General features: G+C 41.1%; 1 long non-coding RNA gene across 6 annotated transcripts in view; it reads right to left on the bottom strand.

Moving 5' to 3' along the window:
• The window catches only part of LOC104002090 (uncharacterized), an 87,853-nt gene that overhangs the window by 57,992 nt on the left and 2,049 nt on the right, over nucleotides 1-27,812 (bottom strand). For 3 of the 6 annotated variants that reach the window (XR_010151188.1, XR_010151189.1, XR_010151187.1), the window contains exons 1-2: nucleotides 27,383-27,727; nucleotides 10,009-10,073 (exon numbers count right to left, since the gene is read on the bottom strand). This is a non-coding gene — a long non-coding RNA (uncharacterized LOC104002090). Of the gene's footprint in view, nucleotides 1-10,008; nucleotides 10,074-19,854; nucleotides 19,909-22,855; nucleotides 22,901-27,382; nucleotides 27,728-27,812 lie in introns of those variants that run through there. The other 3 variants (XR_010151191.1, XR_010151192.1, XR_010151190.1) reach the window with 3 other exon arrangements.

Here is a 27,812-nt window from a genome sequence, read left to right as displayed (position 1 = left end):
AAACAGTGGATGTGGGAAACTTCTGAGAAATATTTTGCAGTTAAGGGGGACAGAGAAGTAGAGTGGTATCCAGAGACAGAAGACTAAGTTGGTTAGGGTCATTGACATGGTTTGGATTTGTGTTCCTACCCAAATCTTATGTTCAACAATTAATTCCCAACATTAATTATAATATTGGAGGTGGGACCGGGTGGGAGGTGACTGGATCATGGGAGTGGATTTCTCATGAATAGTTTAGCACCATCCCCCTTGGTACTGTCCTCGAGATAGTGAGTTCTCATGAGATCTGATTATTTAAAAGTGTGTAGCACCTCCCACCTTGCCCTCTTGCTTTTGCTCCTGCCATGTGAGACATCTGGTCCCCCTTTGCCTTCTGCCATGATTGGAAGCTCCCTGAGGCCTCCCCAAAAGCAGAAGCCGCTACACTTCCTGTGCAGCCTGCAGAACCGTAAGCCAATGAAACATCTTTTGTTTGTAAATTACCCAGTCTCAGGTATTTCTTTAATGTGAGAATGGACGAATACAGTCATATTATGGAGAACCTTTTTTACATTGGCAAAGGGTAACCCTGAAGATGTCAAAATCAGAAAATTTGTTATAAGTGTAGGTTTGGGCTGGCAGCGATGGCCCATGCCTGTAATCCCAACACTTTGGGATGCCAAGGCAGGGAGATTGCTTGAGCTCAGGAGTTTGAGGCCAGCCTGGGCAATGTGGTGAGATCCCATCTCTATTTATAAAAAAATTTTTAAATAGGAAGGGTAGGCTTGGAAATGGGAATGTGGCAGGAATAACTTGAAGGAAAGGGTGATGTTGAGAGACTGGTAGAGCAGTTGCAGCAGTAGTCCAGGAATAAAGGGGTAAGAATATGAGCCTGGGTGGCAGCCACCAGGATGGAAATTAACAAACAGAAATAAGGGCCATTATAGATAATGGTGACATTTACTGAAAGACTTTGAGCAGCATGCTCTAATCACTTGCTCAGAGATGAAAATGTGGGGCTGAAAGGGATCTTAGTATAAACTTATTTTACAGAAGGGGAAGAAACAGTTCCAGAGAAAGGAAGAAGTTAAAGCGTATATTTTACATAAAAAGAAATTAAGTGTACACATAAATGTAGCCAGGCACAGTGGCTCACACCTGTAATCCCAGTACAGGGCTAAGGTGGACAGATCACTTGAGCCCAGGAGTTTGTGACAAGCCTGGGCAACATAATGAAACCTTGTCTCTACAAAAAATACAATTAGCCAGGCATGGTGGTGCGTTACTTGGGAGGCTGAAGTGGGAGGATCGCTAGAGCCTGGGGAAGTTGAGGCTGCAGTGAGCTATGATCACACCACTGCAATCCAGCCTGGGCTACACAGCAAGACTCTGTCTCAAAAGAGTTAATGAAAGTATACACATAAATTTACATATATGTGTGCGTGTGTGTTCAGAGCATACTTGTCGCTGAGAACATCCCTGTTAGGGGTCCTGGATGAGATCGTCTGAGCACTTTGCTTCTTGGTCTTCAACATTCCCCATTGCAAAGGGCAGGACTTAAGGATTTCCCCATTTGTGTCTCTTACATGGACCACAAAGGGCAGGACCATTGTACACATTATCAAAAGTTGCCCTTTGCTCTGGTGAATGTCAGCTTAAACTGCTGGGCTCTTGGGCCTTTGCTCTGCAGTTCTACCATATGGTCATCTTGAATTCGTCAGCTTTCACACTCTCCTCTACACTTCTCTTGTCCTCAGCCCACCAACTCTCCTGACATTCCTTTGTGTTGGTGCTGGCTTGCTCTCTGCCTCCAAAGCTATTTAGAGTTCAGGCACCTGCCCTCCTTGTTGCTACCACCCAGAGATGCTCACTTCTGAATTAGCTCTGTTTGTAGGGAAGAATTATTTAGCCCTTTTGGAAGGGGAGCTGCTCAGGCTCTGGCGGCACAGCACTTTAATGTTTCATGTTTCCCACATTCTGCTCTTCCTGGGTGCACAGATGCTTCCTTAAAGGGATGGGGGAGGCTAAGCGAAGGCACGCACAAGGGCAGACTCACATGGCATTGGGCACACTGCCATTGCCACTCAGGCACCACGGTTAACTCCAACACAGGATGTCTAGTTCCTTCATTGCTTATGGAGACCTGCTTTCCCTCCCTCTAGCTTGGCTACTCTCACCATCAGGTAGGAATGAATATATTTTAACTCTAAGTGTAAACCCCAATAGTTATTTCCCAGAGGCTTCTGAGCTGCACATAAAACCCAGAATATGGCTAGTCTTATGTTGTGTAGAATCAACCATTCAAGGACAATTAAAAGAAACGTTGTCAGGAAGCCTCCTCTCACCTGGCACTCATCTACTACCTTGGGCAAGTTATTTAACCATTCCAGGTCTCATGTTCCTCACCTGGTGAGGATGAAGTGAATAAATATAAAGCATTCAGAACAATGCGTGGCATTTTGGCTCTGTTCCAAATAAGGAGGGGATTATAATCACATGTGTATACTGCACATCAAACATTTACATACACGCACAGCCACTTCGATTGACAGAGATCCACTTGGCCAGAGCCTTACAGAAGTGAAACTGGAGTTTAGGTGAAAATGTTTCCAGATGCTGCCACTCCTTTCTCATTTGTTTTTTTTTTTGTTGTTGTTGTTTGTTTCCTGGATGCCCTGCGTATGAGTCCTGCCTATAGGAAGATTCTGCACTCCTCTTAGCCAGGAGAAAGAAGGCAAGTGACACTAGGGCAGGAAAGCTTGCTGAGGAGGAGAGGTAGGGAACATCTGAATGCTAACAGCCTAGGACTGCTGTTTGAGATCTCCCTCTCACATTGGTTGCTTTCTGTGCAAGAACACCATGTGGTGGGAGTAATGAGGACTTTAAAAGGCAGGCTGATGGCCGGGCTCGCGCATGTAATCCCAGCACTTTGGGAGGCCGAGGCAGGTCGATCATGAGGTCAGGAGATTGAGACCATCCTGGCTAATATGGTGAAACCCTGTCTCTACTAAAAATATAAAAATTAGCCAGGTGTGGTGGCACGCGTCTGTAGTTCCAGCTACTCCGGAGGCTGAGGCAGGGGAATCGCTTGAACCTGGGAGGTGGAGGTTGCAGTAAGCCGAGATGGTGCCACTGCACTCCAGACCGGCGACAGAGCAAGACTCCGTCTCAAAGGAAAAAAAAAAGGCAGGCAGACATCTATGGCAGACAGTGAAAGAGCCCTGTGAGAAAGGGACTGAACAAGGAGCATCATAGGTAACCAAGGAAGCAGTGCCAAGTAGCCCCAGCTGGAGCTTAACAAGAGGAAGCTGGCTGGAACCAGAGCTCTGGGTAGAATGGGGAGGTGTTTATAAAGTATAGGTACTCAGCTTTCTCTTTGTTTATGAACTCTCAGATGGAAATGAAGAAACTTGGAACCGTGTGTGTGTGTGTGTGTATGTGTGTGTGTGTGGTGTGTCAGAGGAAATATGAATGAACAAGTTGGGGTGATCTTTAAAACATGGCTAAGACTGATTTAAACCACCATTCCTGAATTGCAGAAATTCTAAATCCCTCCCTAAGATTTCTGTGAATTTCTGGATGGGCCCATGTCCACTAGGATCCCCCATTGACTCCACATTCCAATTCCACTGAGTGCATTCCATTTATAGATAATTTCCACACCCTGTTTACCAGCCTGCCGAAGTTAGAATCTAGTTTTGCCTCTTACCTGCTGCGTGACCTTGGACAAATCACTTAACCTCTCTGCTTCTGGTGCTTCACTCACAAAATGGTGAAAATACGATTGCTTACCTTATAGGTTTGCATTGAGTTTTATTAAATAAGATAGTTACTATAAAGCATTTAAATATGTTAGTGTATGTATGGATGTTAGAATTCCACTTGGCACATAATCAACATGTTAACATTATTATTATTATGCTGAGGTGATTATTATGCATTAAAACAGATGTTGAACTCAGCCTCTTTTCTTTCCACTCAAAACAACCCTCTCAAAAGGGTCTGTGTGTATGTGTTTGTGTGTTTATGCATGTGTTTGTGTGTTTGTGTTTGTGTGTGTGTTTTTGTGTATGTGTGTGTGTGTACAGAAGACTTTATTAAATATTAGAGTGATTAACAAGTTTTCATTTAATTTGTGCCAACAATGTGTAATTTCAGGGTATATATTTAATAATTGTGTTCCTAAAAGTTCCTCAGACATTTCCAGTTTAAACTCACCCTTTCTCATTCCTCCTGCATTCCACATTTCTAAATCTTTGTGAATGCAAAGTAATTGAGCTGCCTGTTACTCCACCTTTAGCTCTACTGACTGATGTTCTTAGGGTCTCATCTTCCACCCCCAACCTGTTTATCAAGAACTGCCTTAAGCATAGGTATTTCCTTTGTACATATCATGCAGTAGATACAGTTCCCAGTGGTTCTCATGAATTCTTTAATATTGAAGTATGTTAAAAGCAATCTGATTAATTATTTTATCATTTGAACTTTTACTCCGGCTGCAGTTTTTCTATAAATCCACATTTTCACACTTCAGGCTGCAAAAGTAATACAAGAGACCGTGAGCCCCTAGAGAGCAGAGATCAAATCACTTTCATTGTTATACTCACAGCATTACCCAGTCTGTGGATCAAAAAATGATATACATTTGTATTTCATTGTCTATATATATATATATTTTTTGTTTGTTTGTTTGTTTGTTTTTGAGATGGAGTCTTGCTCTGTCACCAGGCTGGAGTGCAGTGGCGCAATCTCGGCTCACTGCAACCTCCGCCTCCTGGGTTCAAGCGATTCCCCTGCCTCTGCCTCCCGAGTAGCTGGGACTACAGGTGCATGCCACCATGCCCGGCTAATTTTTTGTATTTTAGTAGAGATGGGATTTCATCATGTTTGCCAGGATGGTCTTGATCTTCTGACCTCGTGATCTGCCCGCCTCAGCCTCCCAAAGTGCTGGGATTGCAGGCGTGAGTCACCGCGCCTGGCCATCTATATCTTTCTAGTAGGAATGAAATACCTTTTTCTGGGAGAAGGCTTCAAGCCTGGTGTTCATTTGCAATTAGTAGATATACAGGTGTGGAATTTCTTCACTATCATGTCAGTAAAGCAAATGATTCCTTTTGGCCTCGACTAGATAAAGGCCCAAATGATATCTATTCCACTGTATAATCCCGGGAACTTTCGAACATCACAAGTAATTCTCATTCTTTTCACTCCACAGGATTTGGTTTATAACTTTGTGTTGTTGTAGTTAACCTCCTTGATATTTGATTTTTCTGAGGCATAGTAAATAAGTTCAATTTCTTTTTCCTTCTTTTTAGGAAAATATATTTTTTATTGTTACACCAGCAGTGATACAAAAAGTCTAAACAGAAAAGTGTTCTTTTTTGTTTTAAACTTTTATTTTAGGTTCAGGGGTACATGGGCAGGCTTATTACATAGGTAAGCTCATGTCACAGGGGTTTGTTGTAACAGATTATTTCATCACCCAGGTATTAAGCCCAGTACCCAGTGGTTATTTTTTTCTGCTCCTCTCCCTCCTCCCACCGCCCACTCTCAAGTAGACCTCAGTGTCTGTTGTTCCCTTCTGTGTGTCCATGTGTTCTTATCATTTAGCTCCCACTTATAAGTGAAAGCATGTGGTTTTTGGTTTTCTGTTCCTGCATTATTTTTCTAGGGAAAAATAACTTCTATTTCTACCATGTTTAACATTGTGACTACAGTTATTCCTCCCAGTGGGGAATTCCTGGGAGAAGAAAAGATAAAAGAAATGGTTTCTGAAAGGGAAAGGTGACATTCTTTTCTCCATAGACATGTTATTTTTAGAACGGCAGATGTCTCTTTTGTTTCATACACAATTTTGTTCAAAAAATATTTGTGACCGGGCACGGTGACTCATGCCTGTAATCTCAGCACTTTGGGAGGCTGAGGTGAGCAGATCCCTTGAGGTCAGGAGTTTGAGACTAGCCTGGCCAGCATGGTGAAACCCTGTCTCTACTAAAAATACAAAATTAGCCAGGCGTGGTGGTGGGCACCTGTAATCCCAGCTACTCAGGAGGTGGAGGCAGGAGAATTGCTTGAACCTGGGTGGTGGAGATTGCAGTGAGCCAAGATTACGTCACTGCAACTCTTCTGGGAGATAGAGCAAGACTCAGTCTTAAAAAAAAATTATAATAAAGAGTCTGACGTCTGACTCTATGTTTCATCCTGACATCTTTTAAACCTTGCCTCTTCTTCTTTCCCTCTGTCCCACATACGGAAAACTGATTACAAAAATAAAGCCCAGGTGATGTCTTCTTTGGTACCAGTAGGAAGTTCAAACAATGCATAGGAACCCTTGACTTAGTCTCACTCCCCAGTCACCATAAAAACCCCAACCCAAACCACTTTCTCTGCTTTCTCAACACATTTTTGGGCCTGCTTGGGAGCCACTTCTTTCCCCAGAAAGCCTTATTATGTGAGTATTAAATCTTTTCATACTCTCTTGGTAGGGGGTAGTTTACAACAAATTTCTGGTGGAGATCTATCTTGATTCTACAGAGTGTCCACAACAATTTAATTCAATATTTAATGCATACGAAGAAATATTTATATGTTTATGTATATGTTTACAATAGAAAAGTAGCTGTCTTAGTCTGTTTCTGCTACTATAACAAGATGCCTTAGGGTGGGTAATTTGTAAACAACAGAAATTTATTTCTTACAGTTACAGAAACTGGCAGGTCCAAGATCAAGGTGCCAGTAGATTCAGTGTCTCGTGAAAGCTGCTCTGTGCTTCCAAGACGGTGCCTTGGTGCTGTTACCTCAGATGGTGGAAAGGACAGAAGCTGTGCCCTCATGTAGCAGAAGAGATGGAAGGACCAGGCAGCTCTCCGAAGCTTCTTTTAGGAAGTCTTTAATCCCAGTCACAAGGATGGAGACCAGATGACTTAATCACTTCCCAAAAGACTCCGCCTCTTAATATCACCACAATGGGGATTAAGTTTCAACGTAAGGATTTGGGAGTGACACAAACATTCTTAAGCCATTGTAGTAGCAATTATATACAAAAAACCTCTAGAAGTATCATAAGAAATAGAACATTATATTTGCATTGCTTCTCCCTGATTTCATGCTTCACTCTCCCTAAACCTATCCCCACTGCAGCTCATCAGGGTATTAATTAGCCTGAGTTTGTTATTTATCACTCCCTTTGTTTCACTTTATGGTTACATTTTTAACACAGATGTAAGTATTTATTTATTTGACATGGAGTTTCGCTCTTGTTGCCCAAGCTGGAGTGCAATGGCACGATCTGGGCTCACTGCAACCTCTGCCTCCCAGGTTCAAGCGATTTTCCTGTCTCAGCCTCCCGAGTAGCTGGGATTACAGGCATGCGCCACCATGCCTGGCTAATTTTGTATTTTTAGTAGAGATGGGGTTTCTTCATGTTGGTCAGGCTGGTCTCGAACTCCTGACCTCAGGTGATCCACCCACCTCGGCCTCCCAAAGTGCTGGGATTATAGGTGTGAACCACTGTGCCTGGCCAGATGTATTTATAAATTGTGTGTGTTTTTTTTGAGTTGAGGTCTTGCTATGTTGCCCAGCCTGGTCTTGAACTCCTGGGCTCACAGGATCCTCCTGCCCCAGTCTCCTGAGTAGCTGAGGTTACAAGCATGTGCCACCATGCCTGGTTTATGTTTACTGATTCATTATAACTGAAATCTTATGGTATATACTATTTGGGGACTTTTTCTTCTCAATGTTGTCTTTGAAAGTTTTCTTCACATTGATTTATGTAGCTGCATGCATTCATTGTCTCTACCATATTGTATGTCCATTGTCCGTAATTTACAAATTATCCTTTCAGTGGACATGTTGGATTTTTCCCCTTATCTTTTAATCTTACATACAGTATTACTATGAGGATTCTCGTACATGAGCTCTGGTGAAAATGTGCAAGTTTCTCCAGCATATATGCCCAGGAGTGGAATTTCTGGATCATACAGTATGCGCAGCTTTAACACATTTGATGATGACAAATCGATGTTCAAAGAGGCTATAAAAATTTACATTCTGTTTTCATACCTAACCATTTGGATAAACAATTCTCCCAGCACCATTTGTTGAAGGATTCTTAACCTACTGAGCCACAATATCACCTCTGCCATAAACTAAGCTTGCATACGTATGTGGTTTCTGAGTTCTCCATTCTGATCTATTTATTAGTCTGTTTTCATCTGTTTCTGTACAAGTGCAATGCAGGCTTATGAATATAGCTTAGTTATAAGCTTTGATATATAATAGAGTAAGAACCCCACTTTATTCTTTTTCTTTAGTCATATCCAAACTATTCTTGACCCTTTGTTCTGTAAAAATTTTAGACATAACTTATTGAGCCACTGACCCCCAAAACCCAAAATGTGTTAAGCTTTTGATTGGCATTGAATTGAATCTATAAATCAATTTTAGGAAAACTGATATCTTTGCATTATTGAGTCTACATATGTATAAACATGGCATAACTCCCCATTTAAGGAAGTCTTCTCCAATGTCCTTCAGTAAAGTGTTACAGTTTCCCCCCAGGAAAGGCTTGTACATTTTTGGTTTTATTTATTCCTGTCTTATTTTTATATGCTATTGTAAATGTAATCTTTTTTAAAATTAAGCATTATGTTTAAATTGTCTGTGGATTTGATGGTGCTTGATGCTTTATATATAAAAGAACTGACATGCATGTCTTGGTTTTGATTCAAAATACAGTAACCTTGCAAGAATCCCTCATTAATTCCAATATTTTACTAGAAATTATTTTGGTTTTTATCTGCACCTCTGAAAAATAACGGTTTTTCCTTTATTTCCTTTCTGGTCCTTGTAACTTTTGATTTTTTTTTTTTGCTTTTTACTGGCTAGAATTTTCAAAACAATGTTCTATAGCAATGTCTTCTTCCTGATAGTAAGAGAAGGTTTTTACCATTATGTATGTATGTAGACTTCTGTAGATACTTTACACTGGCTAGTGGCTATCCTGAGAGTGCTCCTTGGTTGCCTGACAATGCACTGTCTAGGACTGGACAATGCACTATCTAGGACTGGGAGCACTGCCTCTCCCCAGCTCAGCAGGAGGGAGTAAGGCTGAGCCCAGCCTGAGGACTGAAGGTGCTACTTCCCTGAGATGCCTGAATACAATTTCCCCAAGATCACCAGTAAAAATGAAAACATATGACCACACAAACACATAAACATAAATGTTCACAGCAGCATTATTCACAATAATCAAAAAGTAGAAACAACCTAAATGGCCATCAACTGATAAATGGATAAATGAAATACGGCCTATTCGTACAATGGAATATTATCGATAAAAGGTAATGAAATACTGATGACACATGCTACAACATGGATGAACTGCAAAACCATTATGCTTAGTGAAAAAAGCCAGTCACAAAACACATATTGGATGATTCCAATTACATTCAATGTCAAAAAATGGATTTATAGGTATAGCAGATTAGGAGTGGAAATAGAGAGTGGCTGTAAAGGGACATAAGGTCTCTTTTTAGGGGGACGGAAATGTTCTAAAGTTCAGGTGTGATAAAGGTAAAATTAGGTTATTGTGCAACACTGATAATATACTAAAATTCACTGAATTATACACTTAAAACACGAAAATTTATGGAATGTAGATTATATCTCAGTGAGGCTGTCTTAAAGACGGATCAATAAAAGCAGCCGATGTTCCATGACAACTGATTGGCTGGCATCTAACCCTAGACCTCTTGGTGTCTAGGTCCTGACTGCTTATTTGCTGCATACATGGCTGCTCTGATGCTTGCATAGAGAGTAGAATAGCAATGGGGCTGGGCATTATCACAAATCACTGAACAGCTAGTATCTACCCATTGCTTGCTACATAAGTCCTAATTGTATTTCCTGCACTAAAAGCCACTCTCTCTCTTACACAATAAGCCTGTAGCAAGGCTACAGAATACCCATCTCCCTTACACTCAGAGCAGAGCCACATCTCTATCCAAGAATGCTCTGGCCCCTACTTACCTCTGCATTGGATTACGAGACAATGGAAGAATTGGACCTTATCTTGAAATATTCCAGATTCCCCCCTGCACAAAAAATAAAATAAAATCTGTTTTATATACCCATATCAGATAGCCATCATGGTGTTTATCGTCACCTACTTCTTCTAATCCTGGTCTGCCCACAGTTTCTACGAGATGGGTGTTGAATAACTGAATGTTTCTTTCCCCATATATTGAGGTGCATATCCTATATTTCTCCTTTAAAAATGCTAATGTGGTGAATTACACAAATTAATTTTCTAATGTTAATCCAACCTTCCATTCCTGAGACAAGCCCAGCTTGGTCAATGTAACAGATACTGTTGGTGCCCTGCCTAGATCCCCTGGGATCCTTTTTACCGGCTTGTGCCCATTCCCTAAATGCTACAGTGATGCTGCTAATAGCTCACACCTGCCTCATTCTCAGGAGACACACCCCTGTTTGATTGGAATTGCCTCACCAGAAGGTGCTTACAAGTTATACCCTGCAGTGATCCTGGGAGGTATCTCTAGTAGAGAGACCATGTGGGGGTCTCTGGCAAATACCAGTAAGAAGATTATAGTGCAGGCATCAACCAGCCACAGTCTTTGGCTACTACAGTGCTGACGTAATGGGCTCATGAATGGAGTAGGCATAATGGTAGAGATGAAGGCTATGCATGGGCACAAAAGCAGGCCATCCCTCTCACCATAGCTGACCTAGCTACTGCTGCCACCCTACATGTCAATGACGGAGACTAACGCTGAGTCCTTACTAGTGCATGAATCTTTGAGGAGACCAACCAGCTATTAGTGACACTTGATTACTTAAGACCCCTTGCACCCTAGAAAGTGCAGCAATTCATTTTGACTAAAATTGACATGTTTTCTATGTATGAGTTTACCTTTTCCTGCCTGTACTGACTTGGCTAGCACCTCCGCTCATGGGCTCGTAGAGTATCTGATTAACTAACATAGGATCTCTCATATACTATTACTTCAGATTCAAGGAACAAAAGTTATGACAAAAGAGGTTCCGCAGTGGGCAAATAGCTGTGTAATTTGCTGATCTTACTGCATCCACATTGTCTGTAACACAGACAATAAGAGTCTACCTAATAGAGTAGTGGAGTCTTCTATTCCACTATCTTGCTTCACCTCTCAGGACACTAGCCTGATAGAGTAATGGAATGGCCTCTAAAAAATGCACTTGAGGCCACAGCTTGGGGATGTTGTCCTACAAAGATGAAGCACCATCCTTCAGGATGCAGTATACAAATTAAATCAGAGGTTTGCAAATAATGGTTCTTAGGCCAAATATGGCTTGATGCAGTTTTTATCAACAGAATTTTATCGAACACAGTTACCAGTCATCATTTATATATTATCTATGGTTCCTTTTATGCTACATCAGCATAGGTGAGTAGCTGTGACACAGACCATATGCTGTACAAAGATTAAAATATTTACTGTCTCACCCTTTGCAGAAAAAGTTTGCCATTCTTGCATTAAACCAGTGGTCCTTATGTAACTCTTCTTCTCAATAAAATATGGAGTCTCAGAGCCAAGGGTTGGGAGGTAGGATGGCCCTGTGCCAGCAACCCACTTGGGAAAGTTTTGCTTTCAATTTTGAAACTCTAGCTCTTTAGTTTAAGAACTAGAAGTGCTGGTTTGTAGAAGGGGGATATTAATGGTTCCACTAATCTTAAAGCCATGGCTGCCACTAACCATTTTAGGTCCATTGTGCCAGCACACCAGCAAGACACGAGTTACCGTACTTGAAGGGGTAGTTGTCTTCGATAACCATGAGGATTCATGATAATTATTATGCTACATAATGGTGGCAGGGAAGAGTATATTAAGCACTCACATGAGCCACTTGGGGTATCTCTTGGTAATGCCAACCCCTATTTTAACTGTAAGTTGGCAAGTAGAGCAACTACGGTCAGATAAGTTCATGGTAACCAAAATCTCATCCCCCTCAAGAGACACCACCAGGCAAGACACCTAGACCAGCAGAAGTGCCAGCTAAGGGTGAGAGAGAAAGAGAATGGGCAGTAAAGAAAGGAAACAGTATCAGTTCTGATCTCAGGACCAACTGCAGCAGTGGAAGCTATAAGCTTCATCACACTAACTAGGAACCCATCATAGTCCTAAAAGATACAATCCTGAATATTGAAATCCCAAAAAGAAAAACTCCTATAAGTCCCAAATCCCCAAAGTCACAACCTTGAAAGATCAAAATCCTAAAAATACAATTCTGGAAAAAATAATAAAAAATTCCTTAAAGTATATTTATTTATATTTTTAAAAAAGGATTTGAGAAACATGAAACATGAAAACATGAGAGAATACTTCATTAGCCACTTTATACAATAAAATAAGCCATAAATAACATTTTTGCAAGTAAAAACACTCAGGTTACCTAATGATGGGTACACTAATGACAGTCACAACATATAACCTAGGTAAAGAAATAGCTTATATAACTGCAGTAATATGAAATATCGTGATGGACAACCTAAGTCTTTTGACGAGACCCCAAAGAGCCAAGATCTCAAGAAATTTTATCTTTCACAAATGTAGATGGGCAAAAAGGGCATCTCATTTATTGTGGAGCTTTCAATGTTTTTATGTACACGCACAATGTTTGCACACAAAGTCAACATTGTGATAATGCATCTTTGTGGAGTCAAATTTGCAAAAACTTCATAAAATAAATTAGAACTCTAAAAGTCTTTACACAATTTATACCTCCAGTATTGGAAATGATGCGAAGATATAACAGCATGGCAAACTTTATTTATTTTTTGAGACAGAGTCTCGCTCTGTGGCCCAGGCTGGAGTGCAGTGGCGTGATCTCGGCTCACTGCAACCTCCACCTCCTGGGTTCAAGCCATTCTCATGTCTCAGCCTCCCTAGTAGCTGGGATTACAGAAGCCCGCCACCATGTCTGGCTAATTTTTGCATTTTTAGTAGAGATGGGGTTTTGCCACATTGGTCAGGTTGGTCTTGAACTGCTGACCTCAGGTGATCTACCCGCCTTGGCCTCCCAAAGTGCTGGGATTACAGGCGTGAGCCACTGTGCCTCGCCATCATAGTAAATTTTTTAAAATAATGATGACAATTTAAAATAGCAGGGAAAAAACTAAAAAAAAAAAAACTAAAAGGAAAATTAGACAAATGAAACAGTGTATTACAGGAATAGATTATGGGTAATTGCACAGAGGTAGTTCATAAGAGCTGGCCAACTTCCATGATCATTATGTTTTGAAGTCTTGCATCACAATAAATAGCTGTTTTTTTTCTGTTAGGGCATGGCTCTCCTCAGAAAATACACTCACATTTTCTATGTGGTGCTGCTCTTTTTGAAATTCTCTTTGTGTTTCAATATACATGAACATAAGCATTCCCTTTGAAACTTCCCATCTTCCATGCCATGCTTCCATGTTGTTTTAGGCACTCAGAAATCCATTTCCCATGCACTTGTATACAGACTACAAATCTGGCAGAAACAACACTTGTGATCGAATAGCAACACCCTTGCATAAAGTGTCTTCTTATCCTACCACGCTCATAATAATTATTTTTGAACCAGTCAATAACTTCACTATATTCTTCAGGTCAATTCCAATTTAACTTATTAAAGCTTCTGGTATGTCATTGGCTGGAAGGAAGGCCAATGCAGGCAAATGACATATTTTTTTTTTCTTTTGAGACAGGTTCTTGCTCTGTCACGCAGGCTGGAGTGCTGTGGCTCCATCACGGCCCACTGAAGCCTTGACCTCCTGGGCTCCATTGATCCTCCTACCTCAGCCTCGAGTAGCTGGGATTACAGGCACACATCACCATGCCTGGCTAACTTGTATTTTTTTGTAGAGATGGGGTTCTAGCCATGTTGCCCAGGCTGATCTCAAACTCCTGGGCTCAAGCATTCCTTCCGCCTTGACCTCTCAAATTGTTGGGATTACAGACATGAGTCACTGCACCTGGCCCAAATGACACATTTTTAACTGAAGTTTTCATCTAGCAGTATCACATGGCCAATCCACTCATCTGAATTTTCTGCCAAATGCTTTGGGCTGAATGAAAAAAACAAACTTTATTGGTAACACCTTGAAATTCACTTTTAGAAGATTTGATTGCACTTAATTCCAAATCTGCCATTATAGTTTGGAGATTAAATTGAAATTCATTTTCTGCTCAGGGGCAGTGGTTCATGCCTATAATCCCAGCACTTTGGGAAGCCAACACAGGTGGATCACTTGAGTCCAGGAGTTCAAAACCAGCCTGGGCAACATGGCTAATGTATTTTGTAGAGGATACAATTTTTTGTATCCTCTACAAAAAATACAAGAATTTAGCTGGGCATGATGGCCTGCCCCTGTAGTCCCAGCTACCCAGGAGGCTGAGGTGGGAGGATTGCTTGAGTCTAGGAGGTCTAGGCTGCAGTGAGCCAAGATCGCACCACTGTACTCCACTCCAGCCTGGGTGACAGAGGGGTACCCTGTCTCAAAAAAAAAAAAAAAAAAAAAAAAAGGAAAAGGAAAAAGAAATCCGTTTTCTTCTGTGAAGTCCACCAAATCTTTAAATAAGTGTTTACTTCACTTTTCCAGTCATTAATATGTAAGTAGGCGGATAAGTTTTAGTATTTTCTGATCCAACAGGGTCATGAATTGTATCTAGTTGATAAAAAACAATGGTGACACTTTTGAAGTACCATCCATTAGCCAAAGTAAAACGTGCTAGTTTTTCTGTTAGATTCAGTGATAAATATAAAAAGTCTATCTTCTTTGACAGTCAAATCCCTAATCAAGAGTAGTTCACCATTTCATGTATTTTGTAAGATGTGGAGGAACCTCAGTATCAGTTAGTGTCTTTGGTTTAGAAGGTTATTAAGGTTGTTAAATTCTTTTAATTCTCTGACAAAGGATATTTTTTGAAGGGAAGCATGGCACTATGTGTGAAGGAGCAGAAGTCATACACGATTGAATCATTTGACAAGGAAGATTTCTTCTATGTTCCACTTAGAGTTTCACTCCTTCTATGATCGTTGAAATACTTGCTGCACTTGTATTTTGAGAGAGGTTGTGGTCTACACATTTTCTAGCTATATGCTGTCCATTTGAAAGTCTGGTTATTGCTCAGTTGTTGCAATTAAGTGATTTTCTGCTTTCAAAGCACCAATTAGAATTAGCTTTTAAATTTTTATCTTTCAACATTAAGTAGCCTCATACACTTAACTTATCACTGCCTTATTTCAAGGGAACAGTTTCACAGATCTCTTCCATTGTGTTGTAAGGAATATAGTAAGAAGGAATGATACTCAGCTTCCCCATTACCAAATCTACATTAGTCAGGGTTTTCTAGACAGAACCAATAGGATCTGGATGTAGATATATGAAAGGTGATTTATTAGAGGAATTGGCTCATGCAATTATGGTGACTGAGGAATCCCACAACAGGCCATCTGCAAGCTGGAGACCTTGGGATCCTGATGGTGGGGCTAAGACCAAGTCCAAAGGCCACAGAACCAGACAAGCCGATGGTGTAACTCTCCATCAGAGGCTGAAGACCTCAGGGCCCAGGGGGCTGCTGGTATAAGTCCTGGAGCTCAAAGGCTGGCAAGCCTGGAGTTCTGATGTCCAAGGCAGCAGATGAAAAGTCTGTCCCAGGTCTCAGAGAGAGTCCAATTTGCCTTCAGTATTTGTTTTCTTTGGTCCCCTCACCTATTGGATGATGTCCACCAACACTTCCCCACCTAATCCATTCAGGCTCACACTCTATCTCCTTTGGAAACACCCTCACAGATACACCCAAAATAATGCTTTACCAGGTTTCTAGGTATTCCTTAATCCACTCAAACTGACACCTAAAATTAAGTCCACCAGTCCAATCCTTGTCAATTTGGCACCCATAGACATATCTTTAAACAAGACTTAATTTCCAAATAAAGACAATAGCATGTCTCTATTTGGTTTTAACATGTATGCAACTGTCCTGTGTTTGTGATTTTCAGGATTTTAGACATTAGGGATTTAGACTTTAGGGATTTTGATCTTTCAGGATTTCAATATTCAGGATTATGGTATTCAGGATTGTATCTTCTGGGATCATATTCCAACCCCCTACTAACTTTCTATTTTAAGATTTCCTAGAAATTGTAATCAACCAGAATCCTGGAGAAGTAAAAGCATGAAAGGAACCTAATGTGTGAGGGAAGTGGACCTGAGTGATACAAGGAATGAAGCATAGCAGACAACGCTGGTGTTCTGTCCAGATCTCCTGGGTTTCCTTCCATTGGTTCAGCATGGCCATTCTCCAGCTGCTGCAGGTTCTGTTGCTAACAGCTCACACCTGCAATAGTCTCAGGAGGATTGCCCTTGGCAGATTGAAGCAACACCACCAGGAGGTGTCTGGAAGTTATGCACTCATCTCTGTAACAGCCTGTAAACAATGACTGACTGATGCTTGATATGGAGGTACAAAAAAAGCCTCACTCCCTTGCCACCAGGTAGGAATGATCCCTCAGTATTTCGGAGCTCCTGGACATTTCAGGCTAATGCTATAGCTGAAACTATAGACTTGCTTCCCTTGACCTCTTCTGTTTTCCTCATTCCCCCACAGATTTCTCAGGTAATCGATATGCAATTTCTCTCTTAATAAAATGCTTGATTATCTCAGTCCTGCTTTTGTAAAGTTCATTCAGTAATTTCTCCCTAATATCTAAAATTGGAATTCTTAGTTCATAATTCTGAGCCTTTTTGCTTACTTGAGAATATGTAATGATCCATTTTGCTCAAAGGGAGACTTTAGCAACATTCTTCATCATTCAGTTCTAAGAATTAATTTCCATTATGAATTTTTTGGCCCACAAATACACTTAAAAATTTCTAAACACCCATGGGGAGATTTCTATTTGTCGTTTTGTTACTGATTTTTAAACTTACTTTTATGGCTGTCAGATAAGTATTTTGTATGATACTAATTAAAAAAATTTATTAAGTTGTATGCATTGCCACAAATATTTTGTTTTGGAAAAGTGTATATTCTGCAGCTGTTGAATACGGTTTTCATTAAACTTGTTAATTGTGTTGCTCAGATTCTCTACATTCTTGTGTTTTTTTTTGTCTCTTTCATTTCTTATGTGGAATTAGTTAAAATCTTCCTCTGTGATGGTAAATTTGTCTCTATATTTTGAACTGTTATTAAATGTACAGAAGTTTAGAATTGTTATATTTTCCTAATGGATTGAAGCTGTTATCATTATACAGTGACCATCTATATTTCTAGAAGTGCTTTTTGCTTTAAAGTCTATTTTTTTGTCTGATATTAGCATAGCTACACCATATTTCTTTGTTTAGTATTTTCCTAATCTATTTTTCCCATGCTTTGACTTTCATGCTTCCCATGTCCCTATGTTATAGTTTTATAGGTGAGGCACTTACAAAGAGCATAGAGTTGTATTATTTTTAATCCAGTCTGACATCTTTGACTTCTAATTGGATAGTTTAGACAATTTCTATTAAGATATGTTTTATATTTGGTATGGCAGAAATTTTTATCAAAATATTCACTGACCCTTCCTAGCAAGGACTGCCTCTTCCATGCTGAAAGTATATTCTCTGCTATATCCCTGCTGAAGTATAAATTTCCAGCTCCATTAACATGTAAACCCATTAATAGGCTTGACCATGTGATTTTTTTTAACCAATTAAAACTGAGTAGAAGTAAATGTGCCACTTCTGAGTAGGGCTTTTTTGTTTTGTTTTGAGACGGAGTCTCACTCTGTTCTGCAGGCTGGAGTGCAGTGGTGTGATCTTGGCTCACTGCACTGCAGAAGAAGGGATTCTTCTGCCTCAGCCTCCCGAGTAGCTGGGATTACAGGTGCCTACCACCACACCCGGCTAATTTTTGTAGTTTTAGTAAAGATGAGGTTTCACCATGTTGGCCAAGCTGGTCTCGAACTCCTGACCTCAGGTGATCTGCACGCCCCAGCCTCCCAAAGTGCTGAGATTACAGGCGTGAGCCACCATGCCTGGCCTGACTAGAGGCTTTTGAATCAACATTCAAAAGCTGAGTTGTTCTCTGCCACAATACCTGCAGTATTCTACACTGAGGCTGCTCTTTCGTTGTGTCCCAGATTGGATAGCTAAAGCTAACTGAAGACTACCGTGTGATGTGAGAAATAAACCCTGGATTCCATAAGTCACTGATATTTGCAGATGACTTATGATTCTGACCTTATAAAGTCAGGATAATATATTTAAATGTATTTCTACCATATTATTTGCTGTTCTTTGTATATTGCTTCCTGCATTCATTTTCTTCTATTGTGCCTTCTTCTTGATTGCTCTTTAAATTTTTAAATTCCTTTTCTTCTCTAAGCATTTGGAATTATGTTCTATATCCTTTTAAGTTACTTCCCTATGTATTTTAACTTGTATACCAGTATTTATTAGGATAAGCTATATTATGCACTGGGAATACACAATTTCAAATTCTCAGTAGCTTAGACCAACAAAGTTCCCATTTTTCCTCTGTAATATATAGGCGGATGGAGGATCCAGCATGTGGGAGCATCACCAGTTGTAGTAGCAGAAAGAGAGAACAGAGTTTGCAGTGGCACTTAAGTGTGTCTGCCTAGAAGAGACTTGGGTCACTTCTGCTCAAATTTCATGGAACAAAAGTTCCATGATCACATCCAAATTCATGGGAGCCAGGGAAGTTCAATCTTCTTGTGTGAGTGGAAGGGGAAGAAAACTTGAAATATGGGTGAAAAGATGTAACGTCTACCACAGAAGATGCCATTCTGCTCACCAAAGTTTTGAGTCACCTTCTCCCATGCAGAACACTCACCTCCAAAAAGGCAACCCAAAAGTCCCATCTAGATAGAAAGTTTAGCTTTGAGTCAGGTTTCCTCTGTATTTTGGAGAAATATAGAGGATGCACAACAGTCTCTACATCAGATCTTGATATGGTGTGTGTTTGTTTTTTGAGACAAGGTCTCACTTTGTCACTCAGGCTGGAGTGCAGTGACATGATCATGGCTCACTGCAGCCTAGATCCTCCCACCTCAGCCTCCGGAGTAGCTGGGACTACATGCATGAGCCACTATGTCTGGCTAATTCACTTTTTTTTTTTTTTTTAAGAGATGGGGTCTTGCTATGTTGCCCAGGCTGGTCTCAAACTCATGGGCTCAAGCAATCTTCCCACCTTGGTCTCCCAAAGTGTTGAGATTATAGGTGTGACCCACCTCGCTTGGCCTGGTTACTCTTGATATAAGCCTGTTGGGCCAAAAAGACAAATTGGATTCATTACAAGCACCCAATGTACAATGACAAAACAAGTACAACATAACCAGAAAAACACTTCCACTTGGAAAAGAAAAACTCCATGATATAACAATCGCTGGTCCATAACAATTGAAATTCCAGTTGGCGAGTATTGTTAAGGCCTCTATCCTTGCAGGGATGGGAAGTTTATGTGAATATTCCTTGATTAAATCTACTCTCTAGTGGGTGGAGGGACTTATTTTTCCATTATTCTCTGTGGCCCTGACTCTACATTCTGAAAAGTTATTCCTTTTTCATTATCCTTGTTGGCCACATCTGAAATAGAGGAAAACAGAGCTACTTGTGGGCTAAGCAGCCTTCTCAGCTATTAGATGTCACCGGGAAAGACACACACTTTAGCTCTTTACCCTGAGCTGTTTTATTGAATGAAGCAGTTTGTTAGGTACCACACCCTTAACTTTGGCTTTTTGCCCTGTATATTAGCCCGTTTTCGTGCTGCTGATAAAGACATATCTGAAACTGGGAACAAAAATAGGTTTAATTGGACTTACATTTCCACATGGCTGGGGAGGCCTCAGAATCATGGTGGGAGGTGAAAGGTACTTCTTATGCACCAGCAGCAAGACAAAAATGGGGAAGAAGCAAAGGCAGAAACCCCTGATAAACCCATCAGATCTTGTAAGACTTAATCACTATCACAAAGAATAGCAAGGGAAAGACTGACCCCCATGATTCATGGGTCCCTCTCACAACACGTGGGAATTCTGGGAGATAGAATTCAAGTTGAGATTTCGATGGGGACACAACCAAACCATATTATTCTGCCCCCGCCCCCCTCCAAATCTCATGTCCTCACATTTTAAAACCAATCATGCCTTCCCAACAGTCTCCCAATTTCCTAACTCATTTCAGCATTAACTCAAAAGTCCACAGTCCAATGTCTCATCCAAGACAAGGCAAGTCCCTTCTGCCTATGAGCCTGTAAAATCGAAAGCAGGCTAGTTACTTCCTAGATACAATGGGGGTACAGGTATGGGGTAAATACGACCATTTCAAATGCGAGAAATTGGCCAAAACAAAGGGGTTATTATAGGGCCCATGCAAGTTTAAAATCCAGTGGGGCAGTCAAATTTTATTTTGTTTTGTTCTTTTTTTGTTTTTGAGACGGAGTCTCGCACTTTCGCCCAGGTTGGAGTGCAGTGGCGCGATCTCGGCTCACTGCAACCTCAGCCTCCCGGGTTCACGCCATTCTCCTGCTTCAGCCTCCCGAGTAGCTGGGACTACAGACACCGGCTAATTTTTTGTATTTTTAGTAGAGATGGGGTTTCACCGTGTTAGCCAGGATGGTCTCGATCTCCTGACCTCATGATCTGCCTGCCTCGGCCTCCCAAAGTGCTGGGATTACAGGCGTGAGCCACCTCGCCTGGCCTGGGGCAGTCAAATTTTAAAGCTCCAAAATGACCTCCTTTGACTCCATGTCTCACATCCAGGTCACACTGATGCAAGGGGTGGGTTCCCATGGTCTTGGGCAGCTCTGCTCCTGTGGCTTTGCAAGGTACGGCCTTCCTCCCAGCTGCTTTCATGGGCTGACATTGAGTGTCTGCAGCTTTCTAGGTGCACAGTGCAAGCTGTCTGTGGATCTACCATTCTGGGGTCTGGAGGACGGTGGCCCTCTTCTCACAGCTCCACTAGAGAGTGCCCCAGTAGGGACTCTGTGTGGAGGCTCCAATCCTACATTTCCCTTCCAGACTGCCCTAGCAGAGGTTCTTCATAAGAGCCCTGCCCCTGCAGCAAACTTTTGCCTGGGTATCCAGGCATTTCCATACATCTTTTGAAATCTAGGCAGAAGTTCCCAAACCTCAATTCTTGACTTCTGTGCACCTGCAGGCTCAACACCACGTGGAAGCTGTCAAGACTTGGGGCTTCTGTCCTCTGTAGCCACAGCCCGAGCTGTACGTTGGTCCCTTTCAGCCACGGCTGGAGTGGCTGGGACACAGGGCACCAAGTCCCTAGGCTGCACACAGCACAGGGACCCTGGGCTCGGCCCACAAAACCACTTTTTCCTCCTGGGACTCTGGGTCTATGATGGGAGGGGCTGCCGTGAAGGTCTCTGATATGGCCTGGAGACATTTTCCCCATGGTTGTGGGAATTAACATTAGGTTCGTTGCTGCTTGCGCAAATTTCTGCAGCCGGCTTGAATTTCTCCCCAGAAAATGGGTTTTTCTTTTCTTGTGCGTAGTCAGGCTGCAAGTTTTCCAAACTTTTATGCTCTGCTTCCCTTATAAAACTGAATTCCTTTAACAGCACCCAAGTCACCTTTTGAATGCTTTGCTGCTGAGAAATTTCTTCTGCCAGATACCCTAAATCACCTTTCTCAAGTTCAAAGTTCCATAAATCTCTAGGGCAGGGGCAAAATGCTGCCAGTCTCTTTGCTAAAACATAACAGGAGTCACCTTTGCTCCAGTTCCCAACAAGTTCCTCATCTCCATCTGAGACCACCTCAGTCTGGACCTTACTGTCCATATTGCTATCAGCATTTTGGGCAAAGCCATTCAACAAGTTTCTAGGGAGTTCCACACTTTCCTACATTTTCCTAACTTCTTCTGAGCCCTCCAAACTGTTCCAACCTCTGCCTGCTACCCAGGTCCAAAGTTGCTTCCACATTTTCAGGTATCTTTTCAGCAATACCCTATTCTACTGGTATCAATTTACTGTATTAGTCCATTTTCACACTGCTGATAAAGACATAACTGAAACTGGGAACAAAAAGAGATTTAATTGGAGTTAGAGTTCCACATGTTCCACCTCAGAATCATGGCAGGAGGGGAAAGGCACTTCTTACATGGTGGCAGCAAGAGAAAAATGAGGAAGAAGCAAAAGCGGAAACCCCTGATAAACCCATCAGACCTTGTGAGACTTAATTACTATCATGAGAATAGCACGGGAAAGACTGGATCCCATGATTCAATTACCTATCCCCGGGTCCCTCCTACAATACGTGGGAATTCTGGGAGATACAATTCAAGTTGAGATTTGGATGAGGACACAGCCAAACCATCCTCACCCTGAGATCCCTCCTTAATCCATCTGGTGGTTCTCACAAGGGTATAATGTCTATACTGCTTGACCTCTGCCTTAAGGCTGAGTTGTAATCGGCCTTTGCTTCTCAAAGATTTTCTTACATTTACCTTTTACTTTTTGGGGTGGTGAACTAGTTTTCTATTCTTGAAAGCTCATGGAGTTTGTATTCTATTTGCTTTTATTCCTGTTTGCAAACAAATTCCTTACTGAACTTGGAAATGGCCAAATGCAGCCAACAACAATGCTTCTTTCTCATTTTTCTCTTGCTGCCACCATGTAAGAAGTGCCTTTCTCCTCCCGCCACGATTCTGAGGTGGAACACGTGGAACTCTAACTCCAATTACATCTCTTTTTGTTCCTAACACTCACTAGTAAAGTTTTTTTTCCATCCTGTTTCTCTAGAGCTACATATATCTTTATTGGATACATAGTATGACTCCCAAGTTATTTTGGCATTACATCTTTCTCACCTTCAATATGCATTTCTTCACTGCTTCCCTTACCAATGCTTGTTTCTGTTGGGATAAGGCAAGTCATACTGTCACACAAATAACTCTGAGTTTTCAGAAGGAATTAGATTTCACCCAAGATTTCACTCCGGATTACAGGCTATGAAGGTTCAACAGGAATAGTGCCAGGCTCTGGTAAATGTGGCAGTGAAAGAGAATGGTTCCTCAAACTAGGTCTTAAAATACTCTCTGGCAAGTGACACTTTCATACTTCATTGATCAAAGCTAGTTTTTAGGCAAGGCTAACTTCCAAGTAGGCAAGGAGGTCCAGAACCCTGCATGCCCCAAAGGAGAAGAGAACCATAAATACTGAAGGGTAACGTTAACATCTGCAACAACGTTAATATCTTTAGCCACTTTTACAATAATATAAGGACATTAGAAGATTTTAATTCTGATTTCTCCTAATTTACATAAAGGTTTCTCAGGATATTAGTTTTATCTTTCCAATTTTTTACCCCCCTATTAGATATTGTTAATATTATTGTCTTCTACAGCCAATCTTTATTTAGATTGATTCAGGTGTTTACCATTTTCTTTTTTTTTTTTTTTTGAGACAGAGTCTCACTCTGTTACCCAGGCTGGAGTGCAGTGGTGCGACCTTGGCTCACTGCAACCTCCGCCTACCAGGTTCAAGCAATTCTCCTGCCTCAGCCTCCCAAGTAGGTGGGATTACAGGTGCCTGCCACCATGCCTAGCTAATTTTTGTATTTTTAGTAAAGACAGGGTTTCACCATGTTGGCCAGGCTGATCTTGAACTCCTGACCTCAAGTGATCCACCCACCTCAGCCTCCCAAAGTGCTGAGATTACAGGCGTGAGCCACTGCACCAGGCCATGTTTACTACTTTCTTCCTTCTCCAATATTACATCATAATGGGTTTAATTTTGTGTGTGTGTGAAATATACCCTTTAGAATCCTTTCACTGATAGTCTGTTGGTAGTAAATTGTTTATTTTTGTTTGTCTGAAAAGGTTTTATTTCACCACCTTTTCCTTTTTTAAAGTGAGAGTTTATTTTCCTAGGCACTCAATTCTAGGCTTGCATTTCAGATTTTGAAAGTATGATTTTACTGTCTTGACAGTACCATTGTTGTTGAGAATTCAGCTATAAAATTAACATTTATCTAATCTTCCTTTCCTGCGAGCTTCTTTTCTTTGCTTTTCTGTAGTGCACTATAATTTGTCCGGGTATAGAAGATCTTTAATTTATCCATTTTGGGGTTTGGAAACCTTAAATCTGTAGAATCTTGTCTCTCATCAATCTGGAAAACTTTCAGACTTCATATCTAGGATTATTGCCTTTGTCAATTCTGTGCTGAAACTTTGATTAGATGTAAGATAGATCTTACTCTAATGTCTAGGGATTTTTCACCTATCTTGCGTTATTTATCTCTTTGCCTGCTTTTTCTCTATACTGTATAATTTCCTTAGAACTATGTGTCAGGGCCGGGCATGGTGGCTCATACCTGTAATCTCAGCACTTTGGGAGACCGAGGCGAGTGGATCACTTGAGGTCAGGAGTTTGAGACCAGCCTGGCCAACATGATGAACCCCATCTCTACTAAAAATACAAAAACTAGCTGGGCATGGTGGCACACAACTGTAATCCCAGCTACTTGGGAGGCTGAGGCATGAGAATCGTTTGAACCCGAGAGGCAGAGGTTGCAGTGAGCTGAGATCATGCCAATGCACTTCAGCCTGGGCGACAGCATGAGACTCTGTCTCAACAAAAAAAGAAGAACTATGTGTCAGTTTACTAATTTTGTTTTTAGTTGTATATAATCTGCCATTACACATTTTCATTTTTTGTTTCTATGTATATTGAATGTATATATATTTATATATTATTTAAATGTACACATTGATTATATATGTACAATTCAAGTTCTATTTGGTTTTCAAAAAAACTGTCTAGCCATTGTTATTGTTTGTTACTAATAACCTCCAATACTCTCTCGTTGAAATTATAAAACATATTTTTATAATATTCTATCTGATAATAGGGGCAGCAGAATTATTTGTAAGTTTCATTCTGCTATTGTTTTTATTGTTGACTTATCAATGGGACTTTGTTTCCTTCTGTATTTTGTAATATTCAAAAACTCAAGTGGGAATTTTATGAGGCCTAAGTTGAAAATGTATTTTTCCAGAGAGAGTTTGCATGTTTTTACGTCCATGCTTTGAAAATATCACAACTGAATATCCCTTCAAAATAGATATTGCTCAAAGTTTTTGGTGCCATATAAGTGGTATCAATTTATTCCCCTAAATGGCACAAAGTCTAGCTTATACGTGTAGGGAAACACAGGCAATTTGTCTCCTCTCCTCCCACCATCAAAGGTAAAAGGTGGTTTTCCTTGTTATCTTCATCTGTAGGTTATATTTTCTTTTCATTTACCCTGTTTTTGTCCTATGGCTCTCCTAACAACATCTCCTCCTTGGCAAAGCTGAGACATTGCCTACTGTTCCCATCATTTCATGCAGCCATCAAAATATAAGCTCAATTTCACCAGGGAGGGACAGATGCCTCAGAGAAGGTACCAACTTCAGGGTCGCTTTCCTTTCTGGGTTCCTGCTTTTATTCCATTTTTGGTCTTCGAGAATTTCCCTTACCTTATCATAGCACATAATTTTTTTCACCCTCCCAATATTTTATATTAAAATTGAATTAAAATATTGGGAGGGTGAAAAAAATTCATGTAGAATTTTGAATTATTTTGCTGCGTGAGCTAGGAACTGGACATGTTGTCTGCCATAGTGCCAAATATGGAAGTCCAGTTTTCCAAATTTTGTTTTTTCTTATCATTTATTCTGTTATTTTTAAACAACTACACTAGAAAGACCATTAGAGAGCTGGTGTTTGTTTCACAGAGCTTTAAACTACACTGATCTATCCAGGAATAGATCTGGCTTTGATCCTTTAAGAAGAATCTCTAGCATTTCCTGTTCTAAGCAATTACCTTGACCCTCTATTACTTTGTCCATTTCCTTGTTTTTGCCCCCACTTGAATCTAGATTGTACTCAAGAGTCTGACCTTTGTCTTTTTCATTATAAACCAAAAATTGACCAGAGTTGAACACAAATGTAGCTTTCTGAGTTTTCATATTTTGATACTTCCTAGAATTTGCCTTTGCTGACATCATTGATGTTTCTGCTTTTTACATTCAAAACTAAGCATTCCACTTGAGCAGATCCTGCACCAATCATCCTACTCTGTTATTAGCCACCTGACCTGTGCCCTAGAAAAGCCTTCTCCACTCAAGAGAAGTCAGAAAAACACCACTAGTTTGACCTGTAACCAGTCTTCTGACAGTGATCAAATTTTAGTATCCAAAGCCCAATATACTTTAAGAATGTTTATTTTACTATTAGCAATATTAGTATTAATATTATGACATCTCTTATTATGTACTATATATTGATCTATTCATATTCCTACTTCCTATTCCACAAGTGTCCTCAACCTCTTATTTTAAGTGGCTTCTTTTTCGTTCTTCTTTTGCGACACAGTCTTGCTCTGTCACCCAGGCTGGAGTGCAGTGGCACGATCCCGACTCACTGCAACCTCCACCTCCCAGGTTCAAGTGATTTTCCTGCCTCAGCCTCCGGAGCAGCTGGGATTACAGGCACGCGCCACCACACCCGGCTAGTTTTTGTATTTTTAGTAGAGACGGGATTTCTCCATGTTTGCCAGGCTGGTCATAAACTCCTGACCTCAGGTGATCCACCCACCTCGGCCTCCCAAAGTGCTGGGATTACAGGCTTGAGACACTGCCCGGCCCTCAGTGGCGTCTCTATAGGTGATTTTTACTTGCACAGATTTTACAGACTTTAGCATTGCAGTTTGTGTCGGTGTTTCTCACATGGTACACAGTTCCAAGGAAACACCTTCTCTTTGTGTGCATGTTTTTCTCTTAATAAAATACTATGGACGGAGGAATGCAGTGCTCCTATCAGATGGGCTTATGCCATATGACAACTGCTAAGCCAGGAAAGGGTTTAGCTTTATACAAGGCAAAAACCTGAGTGGAAGAAGCCACGGTGCTTGGATCAAAATAAGAAAAAATAGGTTCAGGATAAACAAAAAGTTTTTTTTTAACTATCATTTTTCATTGCCCTTTGAACAAAGTCTAGCTACAAAAGGATTCAGTAGAAAATGTCTCCTCACCCTAAAAGCCTCCAGGGCTTGAACTTTTATCTCCTTCTACCTTGAAGCAGTTGATTGGATTTTATTTATATATATATATATATATATATATATTTATTATTATCATTTTTGACAGTCCTTTTCTGTCGCCCAGGCTGGAGTACAGTGGCACGATCTCGGCTCACTACAAGCTCGGCCTCCCGGGTTCACGCCATCCTCCTGCCTCAGCTTCCCGAGTAGCCGGGACTACAGGCGCGCACGGCCACGCCCAGCTAATTTTTGTATTTTTAGTAGAGACGGGGTTTCACCATGTTGGCCAGGATGGTCTCTATCTACTGACCTCGTGATCCGCGTGCCTCGGCCTCCCAAAGTGCTGGAATTACAGGCTTGAGTCACCGTGCCCGGCCAGTTGGTTGGATTTGTAGATGTCCTCCCCTCCCTTTGTGATTTAGACAGCTTGGACCTTAAATACCTGAGGGGTAGCCAAGGCACCTGTTGCCTAGAAACTTAGCAGAATCTCCACCTCTCCCCAGGCCTAATTCCATTTCTTGGGATCGTCCATCCTCTGACTCACGACAGGGTACAGGAGGCCTAACCAATTATGAGCACAAAGGAGAGATTAAGTGAACCAATAAGTGTTTAGTCCCAAGTGGGCCTGGATTCAGTTTGCCAATCCTACCACATGGCGGCGATAGGAAGCAAGAGGGGTAGTCACAATATGCCTTTCTAATACGCAATGACTGCCAACGGTAGCCCAGACAGTATTCTAG

Source organism: Pan troglodytes, chromosome 15 (assembly GCF_028858775.2).
Source record: "Pan troglodytes isolate AG18354 chromosome 15, NHGRI_mPanTro3-v2.0_pri, whole genome shotgun sequence".
NCBI lineage: Eukaryota > Metazoa > Chordata > Mammalia > Primates > Hominidae > Pan > Pan troglodytes.
Note: the sequence above shows the minus strand (reverse complement) of the source record. Positions and strands in the feature narration are given on the sequence as shown.